The sequence below is a fragment of the Phyllobates terribilis genome, unplaced genomic scaffold, assembly GCF_046119375.1.
Source record: "Phyllobates terribilis strain yellow unplaced genomic scaffold, ASM4611937v1 Scaffold_115__1_contigs__length_5345438, whole genome shotgun sequence".
In the NCBI taxonomy this organism is placed as follows: Eukaryota; Metazoa; Chordata; class Amphibia; order Anura; family Dendrobatidae; genus Phyllobates; species Phyllobates terribilis.
In genome coordinates this window covers 633,711-651,095 of record NW_027362875.1, presented here as the reverse complement: position 1 = coordinate 651,095, position 17,385 = coordinate 633,711, and the positions used below count along the sequence as shown (strand labels likewise).

The 17,385-nt window shown below is 45.5% G+C and overlaps 1 protein-coding gene across 2 annotated transcripts in view; it reads left to right on the top strand.

The window, feature by feature from the left end:
• Positions 1–17,385, top strand: part of LOC141201426 (uncharacterized) — a 51,184-nt gene that overhangs the window by 13,151 nt on the left and 20,648 nt on the right. The gene's annotated exons all lie outside the window — the stretch shown is intronic.

The window sequence follows — 17,385 nt, the reverse complement described above, 5'->3', positions numbered from 1 at the left end:
CATAATTTTAAAGTATTTAATTGCAGTCCAACACAGGTACAATTGTTTTGGTCCTCAAGACCTTCATCAGTGTGTGCTGCAGTATAAAGAAATAAAAGTAAAAACTACATATATCAGACAAAAGCATAAAAAGTACTAGAAACAAACTGTCATAAGGTATTTCTGAAATTCATAATTATCTGAAAATCAAAAACATTGCAATAGAGTGCACATAATGGCTGTATAATAAGTGTGACCTACCAGACTGCTAGGAATATAGTTAAAGGTGAAAGCAGGAAGTACACAGTGTCTCAGTGGATAGACAGGATCTAGGGAGACAAACAGCCATAAGAACACCAGCCTCCTAGGGATTATCCAATAGGTACCAGCAGATATACAGTGGGTACGGAAAGTATTCAGACCCCTTTAAATTTTTCACTCTTTGTTTCATTGCAGCCATTTGGTAAATTCTAAAAAGTTCATTTTTTCTCATTAAAGTACACTCTGCACCCCATCTTGACTGAAAAAAAACAGAAATGTAAAATTTTTTGCAAATTTATTAAAAAAGAAAAACTGAAATATCACACGGGCATAAGTATTCAGACCCTTTGCTCAGTATTGAGTAGATGCCCCCTTTTGAGCTAGTACAGCCATGAGTCTTCTTGGGAATGATGCAACAAGTTTTTCACAGCTGGATTTGGGGATCCTCTGCCATTCTTCCTTGCAGATCCTCTCCAGTTCCGTCAGGTTGGAGGGTGAACGTTGGTGGACAGCCATTTTCAGGTTTCTCCAAAGATGCTCAATTGGGTTTAGGTCAGGGCTCTGGCTGGGCCAGTCAAGAATGGTCACATAGTTGTTCTGAAGCCACTCCTTTGTTATTTTAGCTGTGTGCTTAGGGTCATTGTCTTGTTGGAAGGTGAACCTTTTGCCAAACCTGAGGTGCAGAGCACTCTGGAAGAGGTTTTCATCCAGGATATGTCTGTACTTGGCCGCATTCATGTTTCCTTCAATTGCAACCAGTCGTCCTGTGCCTGCAGCTGAAAAACACCCCCACAGCAAGATGCTGCCACCACCATATTGCACTGTTGGGATTGTATTGGGCAGGTGATGAGCAGTGCCTGGTTTTCTCCACACATACCGCTTAGAATTATCACCAAAAAATTCTATCTTTGTCTCATCAGACCAGAGAATCTTATTTCTCATAGTCATAGGTTTTGAGCAAACTCTATGCGGGCTTTCAGATGTCTTGCACTGAGGAGAGGCTTCCGTCGGGCCACTCTGCCATAATGGCCCGACTGGTGGAGGGCTGCAGTGATAGTTGACTTTGTGGCACTTTCTCCCATCTCCCCACTGCATCTCTGGAGCTCAGCCACAGTGATCTTGGGGTTCTTCTTTACCTCTCTCACCAAGGCTCTTCTCCCACGATTGCTCAGTTTGGCTGGACGGCCAGGTCTAGGGAGACTTCTGGTGGTCCCAAACATCTTCCATTTAAGGTTCCTAAGAGCACAGTGGCCTCCATAATCCTTGAGTAATGCAGAAATTCTTTTATAACCTTGGCCAGATCTGTGCCTTGCCACAATTCTGTCTCTGAGCTCCTTGGGCAGTTCCTTTGAGCTCATGATTCTCATTTGGTCCGACATGCACTGTGAGCTGTGAGGTCTTATATAGACAGGTGTGTGCCTTTCCAAATCAAGCCCTATCAGTTTAATTAAATACAGCTGGACTCCAATGAAGGAGTAGAACCATCTCAAGCAGGATCACAAGGAAATGGACAGCATGTGACTTAAATATGAGTGTCTGAGCAAAGGGTCTCAATACTTATGACCGTGTATTTCAGATTTTCTTTTTTAATTTGCAAAAAATTCTACATTTGTTTTTTTTCAGTCAAGATGGGTGGCAGAGTGTACTTTAATGAGAAAAAAATGAACTTTTTAGAATTTACCAAATGGCTGCAATGAAACAAAAAGTGAAAAATTTAAAGGGGTCTGAATACTTTCCGTACCCACTGTATGTAGAAACATACCCAGTAGTGAGAGCAGGAAGTATGACAGGCGTGGAATGTGGTATTCCCCGCTGGTTCCTAAGGTCGCCATGTCAAGGGAGGAAAAAGTCTAGTATATGTGGTCAGAGGGCAGGACCTAATGTCCCAGGAGACCAGTCAGGGTGAACCGCTAGTGTAACGTTCCTGGAAGTGGACTGAAGCGATAGGAGGCGGTGTCTGGATAGCAGTGACGTCACCGGAAATGACGACATGTCGAGCGCCGCTAACGATTGCCTGAAGGCATAGGAGGAGGCGTGGCTGGAGAAACTGAGGGCGAACGTGCGTTCCACGGTGCAGGATGTGCATGTCAGAGGCTGTGTCATGCGTTGCAACAGCAACGGTGTTCTGAGTGGGTGGAGTGCGTTCCAGAACAGGGGAGTTTGCATTTCACTATGTGATGAGGGATGGACGCCGTGCAGGACTATAGGACAAAAGAATAATAAGCCTGGAAATATGATAGGAGGTGAACAGGTGTAAGTGGATCAGCCTGTGGGCCGTGGAGGATGATGATCAGTGATTAAAATAAGGAGAAGCTGTTCTGCAACATAAAGAATGCAAAATAAATACCATGATAATGAAAGAAAATCCCTTAAATGACATGCAAATACTGTATCTCAAAACACATATAAGTACCTTCCAACAGTGAAAAACTCAAGGCTGAGAACAATGTGGTACAACTTATGCAGTTCTCTCTAAAATTATCACAGGAATGATAATAAAACATAATCCCTATTGAGCCCTCTGGGGGTAAGGGTTTGATGTTCATGGATCCAAAAGGCCTCCCTTACTTCAGTAGGTGTACACGTTCACCTCCTCGTGTAGGGGAAGCACCTGTTCAATGACCTGGAACTTGAGTTGAGATATGTTATGGCCTAATGTAACGAAATGTTGTAGCAAGAGTAGTAGTAGATTCTTACATCTAATTGTGGACTTATGCTTGTGGTTGTGTCGTCTCACCAATGTATGCCAGACCACAAGGGCATTTAATGAGGTATACTATGAAGTTGGTGTAACAGGTAAAATACCCTGTGACCGTGTATTGTTTACCGGTATGGGGATGGTAAATGGTGTTCCCATGTAGGACGTTGTTGCATTGGTGGCACTGCAAGCAGTGGAAGGTTCCCCTTAGGAATTTGTAAAAAACGTTGTTTGACCCCTGTATGTTTGGGGCCCTCGTCGACATGAATCCTTGAGATTGGGTGCCCGATTGAAACACGGAAAAAATGATTATTGGAACTCTGGGATGTGGGGATAAGCAGACTGTAGGATGTGCCAATGTTTCCGGATGGTTTTGTGCAAAATGTATGCAAACGGATGGTAATTGTAACATAGTAACATAGTTTTTAAGGTTGAAGGAAGACTAAGTCCATCTAGTTCAACCCATAGCCTAACATGTTGATCCAGAGGAAGGCAAAAAAAAACCATGTGGCAAACACTACGCTCCACATTGGGGAAAAAAATTCCTTCCCGACTCCATACGACAATCAGACTAGTTCCCTGGATCAACGCCCTATCAAGGAATCTAGTATTTATAACCTGTAATATTATACTTTTCAAGAAAGGCATCCATGTCCTTCTTAAATTTTAGTAGTGAATCACTCATTACAACATCATGCGGCAGAGAGCTTCATAGTCTCACTGCTCTTGCAGTAAAGAATCCCCGTCTGTGATTATGATTAGACCTTCTTTCCTCCAGACGTAGAAGATGCCCCCTTGTCCCCGTCTCAGGCCTCAGAGTAAAAAGATAAGTAGAAAGGTCTTTGTACTGTCCCCTCATATACTTGTACATAGTAATAAGATCACCCCTAAGCCTTCTTTTTTCCACAGTAAATAACCCCAAGTGTAATAACCTGTCTTGGTATAGCAGACCCCCCAGTCCCCTAATAACCTTGGTCGCTCTTCTCTGCTCTAGTTCAGCTATGTCTTTCTTATACACTGGAGACCAGAACTGTACACAGTATTCTAAGTGTGGTCGCACTAATGACTTGTATAGAGGTAAAATTATGTTCTCCTCATGAGCATCTATGCCTCTTTTAATGCATCCCATTATTTTATTTGCCTTTGCAGCAGCAGCAGCCTGACACTGGCCACTAAACGTGAGCTTGTCGTCCACCAATACACCCAGGTCTTTTTCAGTTACAGTTTTGCCCAGTGTTTTACAATTAAGCATATAATTATACATTTTATTTCCTCTGCCCAAGTGCATTACCTTACATTTATCCCTATTAAAGCTCATTTGCCATTTATCAGCCCAAGCTTCTAGTTTACATAGATCCTCCTGTAATATAAAATTGTCCTCCTCTGTATTGATTACCCTGCAGAGTTTAGTGTCATCTGCAAATATTGAAATATTACTCTGTATGCCCCCTACAAGGTCATTAATAAATATGTTAAAAAGAAGGGGGCCCAATACTGACCCCTGTGGTACCCCGCTGTTAACTGAGACCCAGTCTGAGTGTTTTCCATTAATAACCACCCTTTGTTTCCTATCACTGAGCCAATTCTTAACCCACATACATATATTTTCCCCTATCCCCATTGTTCTCATTTTATGTATCAACCTTTTGTGTGGAACCATATCAAAAGCTTTTGAAAAGTCCATATACACAACATCCACTGCATTTCCTTGGTCCAGTCCAGAACTTGCCTCCTCATAAAAACTGATCAGATTAGTTTGACAGGAACGGTCCCTCGTAAACCCATGTTGATATTGGGTCATGAGGTTATTCTTCTTCAGATACTCTATTATAGCATCTCTTAGGAAACCCTCCAGGATTTTACCCACAGTAGAGGTTAAGCTTACCGGCCTATAATTTACAAGTTCAGTTTTTGTCCCTTTTTTGAATATTGGCACCACATTTGCTATACGCCAGTCCTGTGGTACAGACCCTGTTATTATGGAATCTTTAAGGATTAAAAATAATGGTCTATCTATGACGTTACTTAATTCCTGCAGTACTCGCGGGTGTATCCCATCCGGGCCCGGGGATTTGTCAACTTTAGTGATTTTTAGACACCGCCGTACTTCCTGCTGGGTTAAGCAAGTGACATTTAATGGAGAATTTTTGTTGTCACTAATCATGTTTTCTGTCATGCGATTTTCTTGTGTAAATACGGTTGAAAAAAAATCATTTAGCATATTGGCTTTTTCCTCATCCTCATCCACCATTTCACCCAGACTATTTTTAATGGGGCCAACACTATCATTTTTTAGTTTTTTACTATTTATGTAGTTAAAGAATATTTTGGGGTTATTTTTACTTTCTCTGGCAATGATTCTCTCTGCCTCAATCTTTGCTGCCTTGATTTGTTTTTTACATAATTTATTTAATTTTCTATATTTATTTAATGCCCCATCACTACCTACTTGCTTTAGTTCTCTAAATGCTTTCTTTTTGTCACTTATTGCGCCCCTTACAGCTCTATTTAGCCATAGTGGTTTCCTCCTATTTCTAGCATGTTTATTCCCAGAGGGTATATATTGTGCACAGGTCCTATTCAGGATGTTAATAAATGTCTCCCATTTGCTTTGTGTAGCTTTATGTCTCAGGATATCGTCCCAGTTTATTGCACTAAGATCATCTCTTAACCGTTGGAAATTTGCCTTCCTGAAGTTTAGTGTACTTGTAACCCCTCTACTACACATCTTATTAAAGGTTACATGAAAACGTATTATTTTGTGATCACTATTACCCAAGTGACCCCCAACTCGTATATTTGATATGCGGTCTGGCCTATTGGTTAATATTAGGTCTAGCAGTGCCCTCCTTCTTGTTGGGTCCTGAACCAGTTGTGAAAGGTAATTGTCTCTCATAGTTGTCAAAAACCTATTACCTTTGCTTGAACTACAGGTTTCTGTCCCCCAATGTATTTCAGGGTAGTTGAAGTCTCCCATAATAATGACTTCTCCTTGAGTCGCTGCTTCATCTATTTGCTTTACGAGGATATTCTCCGCTACTTCCATTATTTTTGGAGACTTATAACAAACCCCTATCAGTAATTTATAATTTTTTCCCCCTCCCCTTATCTTCACCCACAGGGACTCTACATTTTCATTAGATTCACATATATCCTCCCACAAGATGGGATTTAAGGATGATTTTACATATAAACACCCCCCCCCCCCCTCGATTGTTTGTACGGTCATTTCTGAACAGACTATAGCCCTGTAAATTAACTGCCCAGTCATGGTTCTCGTCCAGCCACGTCTCAGATATCCCCACCATGTCATAATTATTTTCCAACAAAATTAATTCTAATTCCTCCATTTTGTTGGTGAGGCTTCTGGCATTAGTGTACATGCATTTTATGTATCTCTCTATACCTCTATTCCTTCTGTGGACAAACAGAATCCGGTTCATGGATTTAAGAAGGGTGTGGGCTGAAGGTGTGTTATGTTGGTGTAGAATTTCAGGGGGGATAGCCCCTTTCCTCAAATTTGTGGCACATTTCTGGTAGCCTCTGTGAGTGTAATTGATCATTGCTCACTATCCTATTTACCCGCTGGAGCTGGGATTTTGGAATTGACCGTTTCATTTGTAAAGAGTGATTACTCGAAAAGTGTAAGTGACCGTTTCGATCGGTAGGTTTTGTGTATGTTAGTGATTAGTAATCCTTGTTAGTCCTTGAGGAATATGGTATCCAGGAAACTGATTTGATGAGAACTGTGAGTCATGGTAAAGCCCAGGTCTGTCAAGGAGGAGTTCAAAAGGTCATAGAACTCATTTAGAGATTCCTGTGGACACCCCCCCACCTCCCCCCATATGCAAAAAATGTCATCGATGTAATGTTTCCATGCGATGGAGTGAGTATGGAAGAATAGATTGGAGTAAACTATTTGGGCTTCGAAGGTGGCCATATAACAGTTTGCATAAGGGGGGGCCATGTCAGAGCCCATTGCTGTCCCTTTAGTCTGTAGGAAGTAAGTATCTTGGAACAAGAAATAATTTTTGTTAAGAACTAAGGTCAGGAGTTCAATGCAAAGTTCAATGATCTGTCTGTGACTCAAGCAACAGACTGTGTACAGCACGTATACCTTCAGAGTGTGGAATGCACGTATAGAGGCTGTTGATATAAAAAGAAACCAAGATGCATTTAGTGGGGGACACATTTTAGGTCAGTGATAAAAATGAGAAAAGCTCCTGTATCTAGTAAAAAGGAGGGACTTTTTTTTAATTAAAGGTGTCAATATTTTGTCTATGAAAATTGCTAAAGGTGAAAGAAGCAAATCTGTTGAGGTTACTATAGGACGACCACGAGGATGGTCAAGGCTTTTGTGAATTTTGAGGAGTACATAAAAGGCAAGTGTGATGGGATGTTGCTTAGTGAGAAAATCACGTGCCTTACTATCAATCACTCCTCTGGAGAGAAAATGTTCCATCACAGATGTTATTGCAGTCCTGACTTGATGTGTTGAGTCATGGGGTAGTCGTTGGTATGTGGAGTTATCGTTAAGTTGTCTATTGACTTCCAGGAGATAATCCCCTTTATACATCACTACTATGGCGCCCCTTTGTCTGCCGGTTTGGTGATAAGATTGCTCTCTTCCTGAAGGCTTCTGAGGACCTGACTGTTAAGGGGAGAAATATTGAAATGGTAATGAAGCAGCCCTTTATCTACCTTGGAACTTAAGTCCTGAAAGGCACTATCAACGAAACCAATGAAGGTCTCGAGCGTGTATGAGCCATGTGGCGTTCTGTATGAACTTTTGGGGCGTAGGCAGAGACTGGCAGTCGTGATGAAGGTATTAATATCAGAGAGGGTAGAGGGAATAGAAAAGGTATTGCCTAGTGTGTCCTAAGGCGTAGTGAGAGATAAAAAATTGTAACTCCATATCAAGATTTAATATGTTGTACTTGTTAGTGACAAAAAATAACCCCATTTGTAGTACAGGAAGTTGTGCAATACTCAAAGTCCTAGAGGAGATATTTACCACCAACTGTGCTGTGCCTGGGAGCAGATAACTCGGATGAAGTCCATGTTTCCGCTTGTGTTGGCCACCTCTTCTGGTCTTCTGCATCGGTAATATCTTTTTCTTTGACCTAAATAATGAGCAGAAGTGATAAAAAGGTCCCTCCTGTCCGTGTCCGAACTGGAGGTAGAAGAATATGTAGTGGATTTGGCAAATCTGGGAGCATAATTTCTTGAGGTGTATCTGTTTTGCCATCTATAGACCCATTCTTGCTCATAATCTTCGGTATCTCTCGCAAACTTATTCCTTTTCTTGCTCTCCTTATCTCTTTGACACTGGTCGATGCTCGTCTTGATTTTGTTTTGTAGAGTGCTGAGTTTTGTTGTAGAGATAGTAGCAGCAAGTTGAGTCTCAATATTTTTTACCTGTTCCTTGATAGATAGAATAGCCTTCTGTAAGTAGTCAACTGTTAGGGTCATAAGATTGAAAGAGCATTTATTAAGTATATGTTCAAATTTCAAACAGTACTCAGACTAATCGCTATACAGGGTTGGACGAATCAATCCCATTGGGATCCTTTATACTCTCAAGTATTCCGTCAATGTGGCACAATGCAACTCGATGCTGGGGAGGTGGCTAAATTCTCGCTTCAAGTTCCATCCTCGCATCTCCAACGGGGGGACTTTTAAGAAATCACATGATAGGTTAGATTGTGCAATGATATTGGAGAACGTAGAAGAGGACATGACACTTCAGCATGCTTACGTCCTGGAGTAGATAATAGTGTAGAAAACCGCAGCACTGGTGGAATAGGGTCCAAAACCTTTGAAAAGGCAAATGAAACTTGGCACTCAAACAGGCATAATTTTAAAGTATTTAACTAGTCCAACACAGGTACAAACGTTTTGGTCCTTAAGACCTTCATCAGTGTGTACTGCAGCTTAAACACATAAAAATAAAAACTACATATATCAGACAAAAGCATAAAAAGTACTAGAAACAAACTGTCATAAGGTATTTCTGAAATTCATAATCATCTGAAAATCCAAAACATTACAATAGAGTGCACATAATAGCTGTTGTGAGGCAGTGACTGGGATCGTATACGAGGGACGGTATATATCCCCCAGAATATGTGCAGAGACCTATTAAACCATTGGAGTGCATTGCCGTCACAGACACAGCTGTGGCTGCAATGCAGGAATGAAGTTGAGCATTGACCTGGTCAGGCTATCTGGCTAAGGCAGATTAAGTAAAATCCGGCAGGGCCTTCATTTCTTAGAGGAGGCTACAGGAAGGCAGTAGGGCGGCCTCCTCACTCAACCCGGGTTTTCCAGTGGCTCTTGCCACAGGTCCTTTAAAAACCCTACATTAAGGATTAGTGTTGTTCAGTGTTGGAACCTGCTAGGAGCACAGCAGGAAAGCTTGGTGGACCTGTGAGTAGCTGAACCCATGCCTGGGAAGGCTCTGCACCCGTCAGGCTCTGAGCCCGTTGTTATGGACTTGTGTTAACCCGGCTGCGAACCGGAGGACTTTTCTGTTTACCCGTGAGTCTGCTGAATAAAAGCTGCTTATGTTGGACTTGCTTGGGTCACTGCCTCAGTTACTGCACTGTGTGAACACCGCCACCTTACACTGTATAATAAGTATCTCAACTCAAGTTCCAGGTCATTGAACTGGTGCTTCCCCCTACACGCGGAGGTGACCTTGTACGCCTACTGAAGATAAGGGAGGCCTTTTGGATCCATGAACTTCAAACTCTTACCCCCAGGGGGCTCAATATGGATTATGATTTATTGTCATTCCTGTGATGGGAGAACTGCATAGGATGTACCACATTGTTCTTGTTAACCTTGAGTTTTTCACTGTTGGAGTGTACATATATGTGTTTTGAGATACAGTATTTGCATGTCATTTAAGGGAGATTAATTTTCTTTCATTATCATGGTATTTATTTTGTATTCTTTATGTTGCAGAACGGCTTCTCCTTATTTTAATCACTGATCATCATCCTCCACGGCCCACAGGCTGATCCACTTACACATGTTCACCTCCTGTCATATTTCCAGGCTTATTATTCTTTTGTCCTATAGTCCTGCACGGCGTCCATCCCTCATCCCACAGTGAAACGCAAACTCCCCTGTTCTGGAACGCACTCCACCCACTCAGAACACAGTCTTCCTGCTGTTGGAACGCATTACACAGCCAAATCCGATAATACATTATATACGATTGTACACTACTGTCTGAGCACCTGGCAGGTTAAGAAAGGAAGATGCGCCATTTAGTTATTGGAATGCAGATTTTGTTGGAGTAGTTTGCAGACACAATGTATTGGGGCACTGTTCATGGTCACCTGGCAGCTCAAAAGATGGTGACCACAAACAAACTTGGTGCTATATACCCCATTTTCCAGATCCCAGGGATTGCCTTGCTCATCACCCTTTAACCTCTTCACGACATTGGACTTATCCATACATCCAGGTCGGTAAGATCTTACCGACCTTGGATGTATAGATATGCCCATGCGATTTTGCGTGCACAGGAGCTGTGCCGCACGATTGCCGCCGGGTGTCATAGTAACATAGTTTTTAAGGTTGAAGGAAGACTAAGTCCATCTAGTTCAACCCATAGCCTAACATGTTGATCCAGAGGAAGGCAAAAAAAAAAACATGTGGCAAACAATAAGCTCCACATTGGGGAAAAAAATTCCTCCCCGACTCCATACGACAATCAGACTAGTTCCCTGAATCAACGCCCTATCATGGAATCTAGTATATATAACCTGTAATATTATACTTTTCAAGAAAGGAATCCATGCCCTTCTTAAATTTTAACAGTGAATCACTCATTACAACTTCATACGGCAGAGAGTTCCATAGTCTCACTGCTCTTACAGTAAAGAATCCCCGTCTGTGATTATGATTAAACCTTCTTTCCTCCAGACGTAGAAGATGCCCCCTTGTCCCCGTCTCAGGCCTCAGAGTAAAAAGATCAGTAGAAAGGTCTTTGTACTGTCCCCTCATATACTTGTACATAGTAATAAGATCACCCCTAAGCCTTCTTTTTTCCACAGTAAATAACCCCAAGTGTAATAACCTGTCTTGGTATTGCAGACCCCCCAGTCCTCTAATAACCTTGGTCGCTCTTCTCTGCACCCTCTCTAGTTCAGCTATGTCTTTCTTATACACCGGAGACCAGAACTGTACACAGTATTCTAAGTGTGGTCGCACTAATGACTTGTATAGAGGTAAAATTATCTTCTCCTCATGAGCATCTATGCCTCTTTTAATGCATCCCATTATTTTATTTGCCTTTGCAGCAGCAGCCTGACACTGGTCACCAAACGTGAGCTTGTCGTCCACCAATACACCCAGGTCTTTTTCAGTGACAGTTTTGCCCAGTGTTTTACAATTAAGCATATAATTATACATTTTGTTTCCTCTGCCCAAGTACATTACCTTACATTTATCCCCATTAAAGCTCATTTGCCATTTATCAGCCCAAGCTTCTAGTTTACATAGATCCTCCTGTAATATAAAATTGTCCTCCTCTGTATTGATTACCCTGCAGAGTTTAGTGTCATCTGCAAATATTGAAATATTACTCTGTATGCCCCCTACAAGGTCATTAATAAATATGTTAAAAAGAAGGGGGCCCAATACTGACCCCTGTGGTACCCCACTGTTAACTGAGACCCAGGATTTTACCCACAGTAGAGGTTAAGCTTACTGGCCTATAATTTCCAAGTTTGGTTTTTGTCCCCTTTTTGAATATTGGCACCACATTTCCTATACGCCAGTCCTATGGTACAAACCCTGTTATTATGGAATCTTTAAGGATTAAAAATAATGGTCTATCTATGACGTTACTTAATTCCTGCAGTACTCGCGGGTGTATCCCATCCGGGCCCGGGGATTTGTCAACTTTAGTGATTTTTAGACACCGCCATCAGGGGCGCACATAGGAATCATGGGGCCCCATAGCAGAAGTTCTAATTGGGCCCCCCCCCCCCCCCAAAAAAAAGGTAAATAATTGTCGGGGTCACAGAAGAGCAGATCTCACAACTTTGCAGCCTTTACATAGTAATTTTCCTCCTGCTGAAGTCCTAGATTCCTTTTTCATTGCCCCATAAAGTGTGATGCCAACAATGCCAACAAAAGTGTCCCCAAACACAGTATGATACCCCCATGGTGAATTCCTCCACATTCACAGTATAATGACCCTATTGTACCCCACCTCAACTCCCAAGGCAAAGTATGGTGACCCCAACACAGTATGATCCCCCAACTGTGACCCCCACACAGCCCTCCATGCAGTATAATGGGCCTACATACAATATAATGGCCCCACACCTCTCCACACTCCAGAGAGTATAATGCACTCGCCATGGTCCTCCATACATTATAAGGCACTCGCCATGGTCCTTCACACAGTATAATGCACTCGCCATGATCCTCCATACAGTATAATGCACTCACCATGGTCCTCCACTCAGTATAAGACACTCACCATGGTCCTCCACATAGTATAAGACACTCACCATGGTCCTCCACACAGTATAATGCACTCGCCATGGTCCTCCACACAGTATAATACACTCGCCATGGTCCTCCACACAGTATAAAACACTCTCCATGGTCCTCCACGCAGTATAATGCACTCGCCATGATCCTCCACGCAGTATAATGAACTCCCCATGGTCCTACACGCAGTATAATGAACTCCCCATGGTCCTCCACGCAGTATAATGCTCTCCCCATGGTCCTGTATACAGTATAATGCACTCGCCATGGTCCTCCACACAGTATAATGCACTCGTCATGGTCCTCCACACGGTATAAGACACTCGTCATGGTCCTCCACGCGGTATAAGACACTCGTCATGGTCCTCCACGCGGTATAAGACACTCGTCATGGTCCTCCACGCGGTATAAGACACTCGTCATGGTCCTCCACGCGGTATAAGACACTCGTCATGGTCCTCCACGCGGTATAAGACACTCGTCATGGTCCTCCACGCGGTATAAGACACTCGTCATGGTCCTCTACGCGGTATAATACACTCGCCATGGTCCTCCACGCGGTATAATGTGTAATACACACGCCCGGACTGACTGGCGTGTGCGTGTTTATGTAGTGATTCCACTGTGCCATGAACCGGAGAGTGCCTGGAGGGGCATAACTAAGTATCTGCCCGATCCGACCAAGGTCGCACAACGGCATACGACGCCAGTGCACCAGGGAGGAACCGAGCAGAGGAACCAGGGTCTACTCCAGGTCAGACTCCGGACACGGCTGTTGACCCACACCGGGGAATACAGGAACAGGCAGACTAGGGCGCAGGCTGGGTAGGGTCCAGTACAGACTGGGAGACAAATTTGAAACCGCAGACGCGGTGGACAGAGCTGAGCAAAGCAAAAACCGCAGACGCGGTGGACAGAGCTGAGCAAAGCGAAAACCGCAGACGCGGTGGACAGAGCTGAGCAAAGCGAAAACCGCAGACGCGGTGGACAGAGCTGAGCAAAGCGAAAACCGCAGACGCGGTGGACAGAGCTGAGCAAAGCGAAAACCGCAGACGCGGTGGACAGAGCTGAGCAAAGCGAAAACCGCAGACGCGGTGGACAGAGCTGAGCAAAGCGAAAACCGCAGACGCGGTGGGGACAGGGCTCTGTACACACGGAACAGACTAGAAGGGAAAGGCAGAACCAGATACCCACAGGGTACTTGCAGAGAAGTAGCGAGTGGACCACAAACTCACAAACGGAAGTACAGTGACAACGAGCAGGAGTTAGGTACGAGTTCAGACTCTGCAGAAAAAAGGGAAAGTACGAACATAGAGAAAAACAAAACAGGCTAGGAGAGTATTCAGACAAGAACAGACACAGCAGCAAGATACAGGAGCGGGTCTAGGTATGCGGTCCCTAGAAGGCGGAACGAACAGGCAGGAGCGAGTTCACACAGGCCTGGAAATACAGCCTCCAGGATAGGCAGAAGACAACAAGCTAGAAGATAATACAGACAGGACACAGTTCAGACACGGGAACTGATACCGAAGGCAGGAAACATAAACGGGACCTGGCATATCAGTGACCAAAGGCCAACTGATAGAACACAATGCTCAGGCAGGGATTCATTGGAGCAGCTGGGTTAAATACCAGATGGCAGACAGCAATAGGCTGAGGACGCACAAGGGGTGTGCCTGCAGCAGGTACAAAAAGCAGGAAGTGATCGGGCGCCGCCCTTAAGCAGCAGACACAGAGGCAAACAGACAGCATGGAGGGAAGCCAGGCTAACAAACTGGACTGGAGATCAAGTGCACGCTCTTGCACAGTGGGAGATGGACCACTATGCAAGGACGCCGCCAGGTATGTTACAGTACCCCCCCTTACACCCCCTCTTCTTCAGGCCTGCCAGAATGTTCCGCAGGGAATTCGAGGGCCAATCCTTTACTTCAAGGAGATCACTTCCACTGTCCACCGGAAAAACTGGTCTCCTCTGGGTAGCTAGGATGCTACCTCTTATCCAGCCATCCTCAGCAACAGACGAAACGGGTGGAGTACCAGGAATAGCACACAAGGAAGTCTCTCTCCACTTATTATCAGGTAGCACCCCAGAGGGTTCAGGAGACAACTGGAAGCCCTCCGACGGGTTGGAGGGGTGCAGAGACTCGGGGGTAACCTCTGCTTCGGGGTACATCTTGTCAAGCTCACAGGATGAAATGGGCGAGGTATCCGGTACAAGGTGTAGAAAAGTCACTGTCTCTTTGTTATCAGGTGGTACCCCAGAGGATTCAGGAAACAACTGGGGGTCCTCCGCCGGGTCGGAAGAGTGCAGAGACTCGGGGGTAACCTCTGCTTCGGAGTACACTAGGTCGGACTCACTGGAAGAAGCGGGCGAGGTATCAGATACCGAGTATAGGATAGTCTCTGTCCATTCGCTATCAGGTAGCACCCCGAAGGGTTCAGGAAACAACTGGAGGTCCTCCGCCTGGTCGGAAGGGTGTAGAGACTCGGGGGAAACCTCTGCTTCGGAGAACACTAGGTCGGACTCACTGGACGAAGCAGGCGAGGTATCAGGTGCAGAGTATAGGAAAGTCTCTGTCCATTCGCTACCAGGTAGCACCCCAAAGGGTTCAGGAGACAACTGGAGGTCCTCCGCCTGATCGGAGGGGTGTAGAGACTCGGGGGTAACCTCTGCTTCGGAGTACACTAGGTCGGACTCACTGAATGAAGCGGGCGAGGTATCAGGTGCAGAGTATAGGAAAGTCTCTGTCCATTCGCTACCAGATAGCACCCCGAAGGGTTCAGGAGACAATTGGAGGTCCTCCGCCTGGTCAGAGGGGTGTAGAGACTCGGGGGTAACCTCTGCTTCGGAGTACCCTTGGACAGGCTCACCGATTAAAGTGGGTGAAGTATCAGATACCAGGTGCAGGAAGTCCTCCTGTGTGGATTCTGGGTGGGCAGCAGTCTCTTCGGGCAGGAGAACTGGTGCGCAACCCACGCACATTACCCATCGGGGCTCCTCCGGGATTCTGGGAAATGAAGCTTCAACAGGGACTTCAAGGTTGGGGTCAGGAGGTCTTTGGGAGGACAGACCCTGGCGTGACGGCTTGCCTCTACGCCTAGCACGTCTGGACTGCCTCTTAAGGTTGGGAGAAGTATTCCGGAGAGCGTAGTCATCCTGTGTGGATTCTGATTGGGCAGTAGTCTCTTCGGGCAGGAGGACTAGTGCGCTACCCACACACATTACCCATCGGGGCTGCTCCGGGATATTGGGAAGTGAAGCTTCAGCAGGAGCCTCCGGGTTAGGATCATCGAAGACCATTAGAAAGGCCACCAGGAAGGCCATTATGTCGAGGACGATAGGATCCTGTGTTTCCAATAGGGGGTTGATCCATTCCAAGGCATCACCCTCTAGGTTAGACATAATGAATCCCACCTTAACCCGATCGGTGGGAAAACAAAGACGGTAGAACTTGAAGTGTAGCATGCATTGCTCCACAAATGCACGACTCTGTCTTGGATCCCCATAGTACCGTGGCGGATCTGCAGGAACGAGAGCTGATAGATCCATCTGGACGGGTGCGTAGTTCGCCTGGAACTCAGCTAGAGAAAAAAAAAATTATTTATTTTTAATGCATGTATTCGCTGGAAAACGTCTCAGAGATCGAAGGCCGTGGGGCTCAACGGGAACCATGGCCTGAGGATGCTGTAATGCACACGCCCGGACTGACTGGCGTGTGCGTGTTTATGTAGTGATTCCACTGTGCCATGAACCGGAGAGTGCCTGGAGGGGCGTAACTAAGTATCTGCCCGATCCGACCAAGGTCGCACGACGGCATACGACGCCAGTGCACCAGGGAGGAACCGAGCAGAGGAACCAGGGTCTACTCCAGGTCAGACTCCGGACACGGCTGTTGACCCACACCGGGGAATACAGGAACAGGCAGACTAGGGCGCAGGCTGGGTAGGGTCCAGTACAGACTGGGAGACAAATTTGAAACCGCAGACGCGGTGGACAGAGCTGAGCAAAGCGAAAACCGCAGACGCGGTGGACAGAGCTGAGCAAAGCGAAAACCGCAGACGCGGTGGACAGAGCTGAGCAAAGCGAAAACCGCAGACGCGGTGGACAGAGCTGAGCAAAGCGAAAACCGCAGACGCGGTGGACAGAGCTGAGCAAAGCGAAAACCGCAGACGCGGTGGACAGAGCTGAGCAAAGCGAAAACCGCAGACGCGGTGGACAGAGCTGAGCAAAGCGAAAACCGCAGACGCGGTGGACAGAGATGAGCAAAGCGAAAACCGCAGACGCGGTGGACAGAGATGAGCAAAGCGAAAACCGCAGACGCGGTGGGGACAGGGCTCTGTACACACGGAACAGACTAGAAGGGAAAGGCAGAACCAGATACCCACAGGGTACTTGCAGAGAAGTAGCGAGTGGACCACAAACTCACAAACGGAAGTACAGTGACAACGAGCAGGAGTTAGGTACGAGTTCAGACTCTGCAGAAAAAGGGAAAGTACGAACATAGAGAAAAACAAAACAGGCTAGGAGAGTATTCAGACAAGAACAGACACAGCAGCAAGATACAGGAGCGGGTCTAGGTATGCGGTCCCTAGAAGGCGGAACGAACAGGCAGGAGCGAGTTCACACAGGCCTGGAAATACAGCCTCCAGGATAGGCAGAAGACAACAAGCTAGAAGATAATACAGACAGGACACAGTTCAGACACGGGAACTGATACCGAAGGCAGGAAACATAAACGGGACCTGGCATATCAGTGACCAAAGGCCAACTGATAGAACACAATGCTCAGGCAGGGATTCATTGGAGCAGCTGGGTTAAATACCAGATGGCAGACAGCAATAGGCTGAGGACGCACAAGGGGTGTGCCTGCAGCAGGTACAAAAAGCAGGAAGTGATCGGGTGCCGCCCTTAAGCAGCAGACACAGAG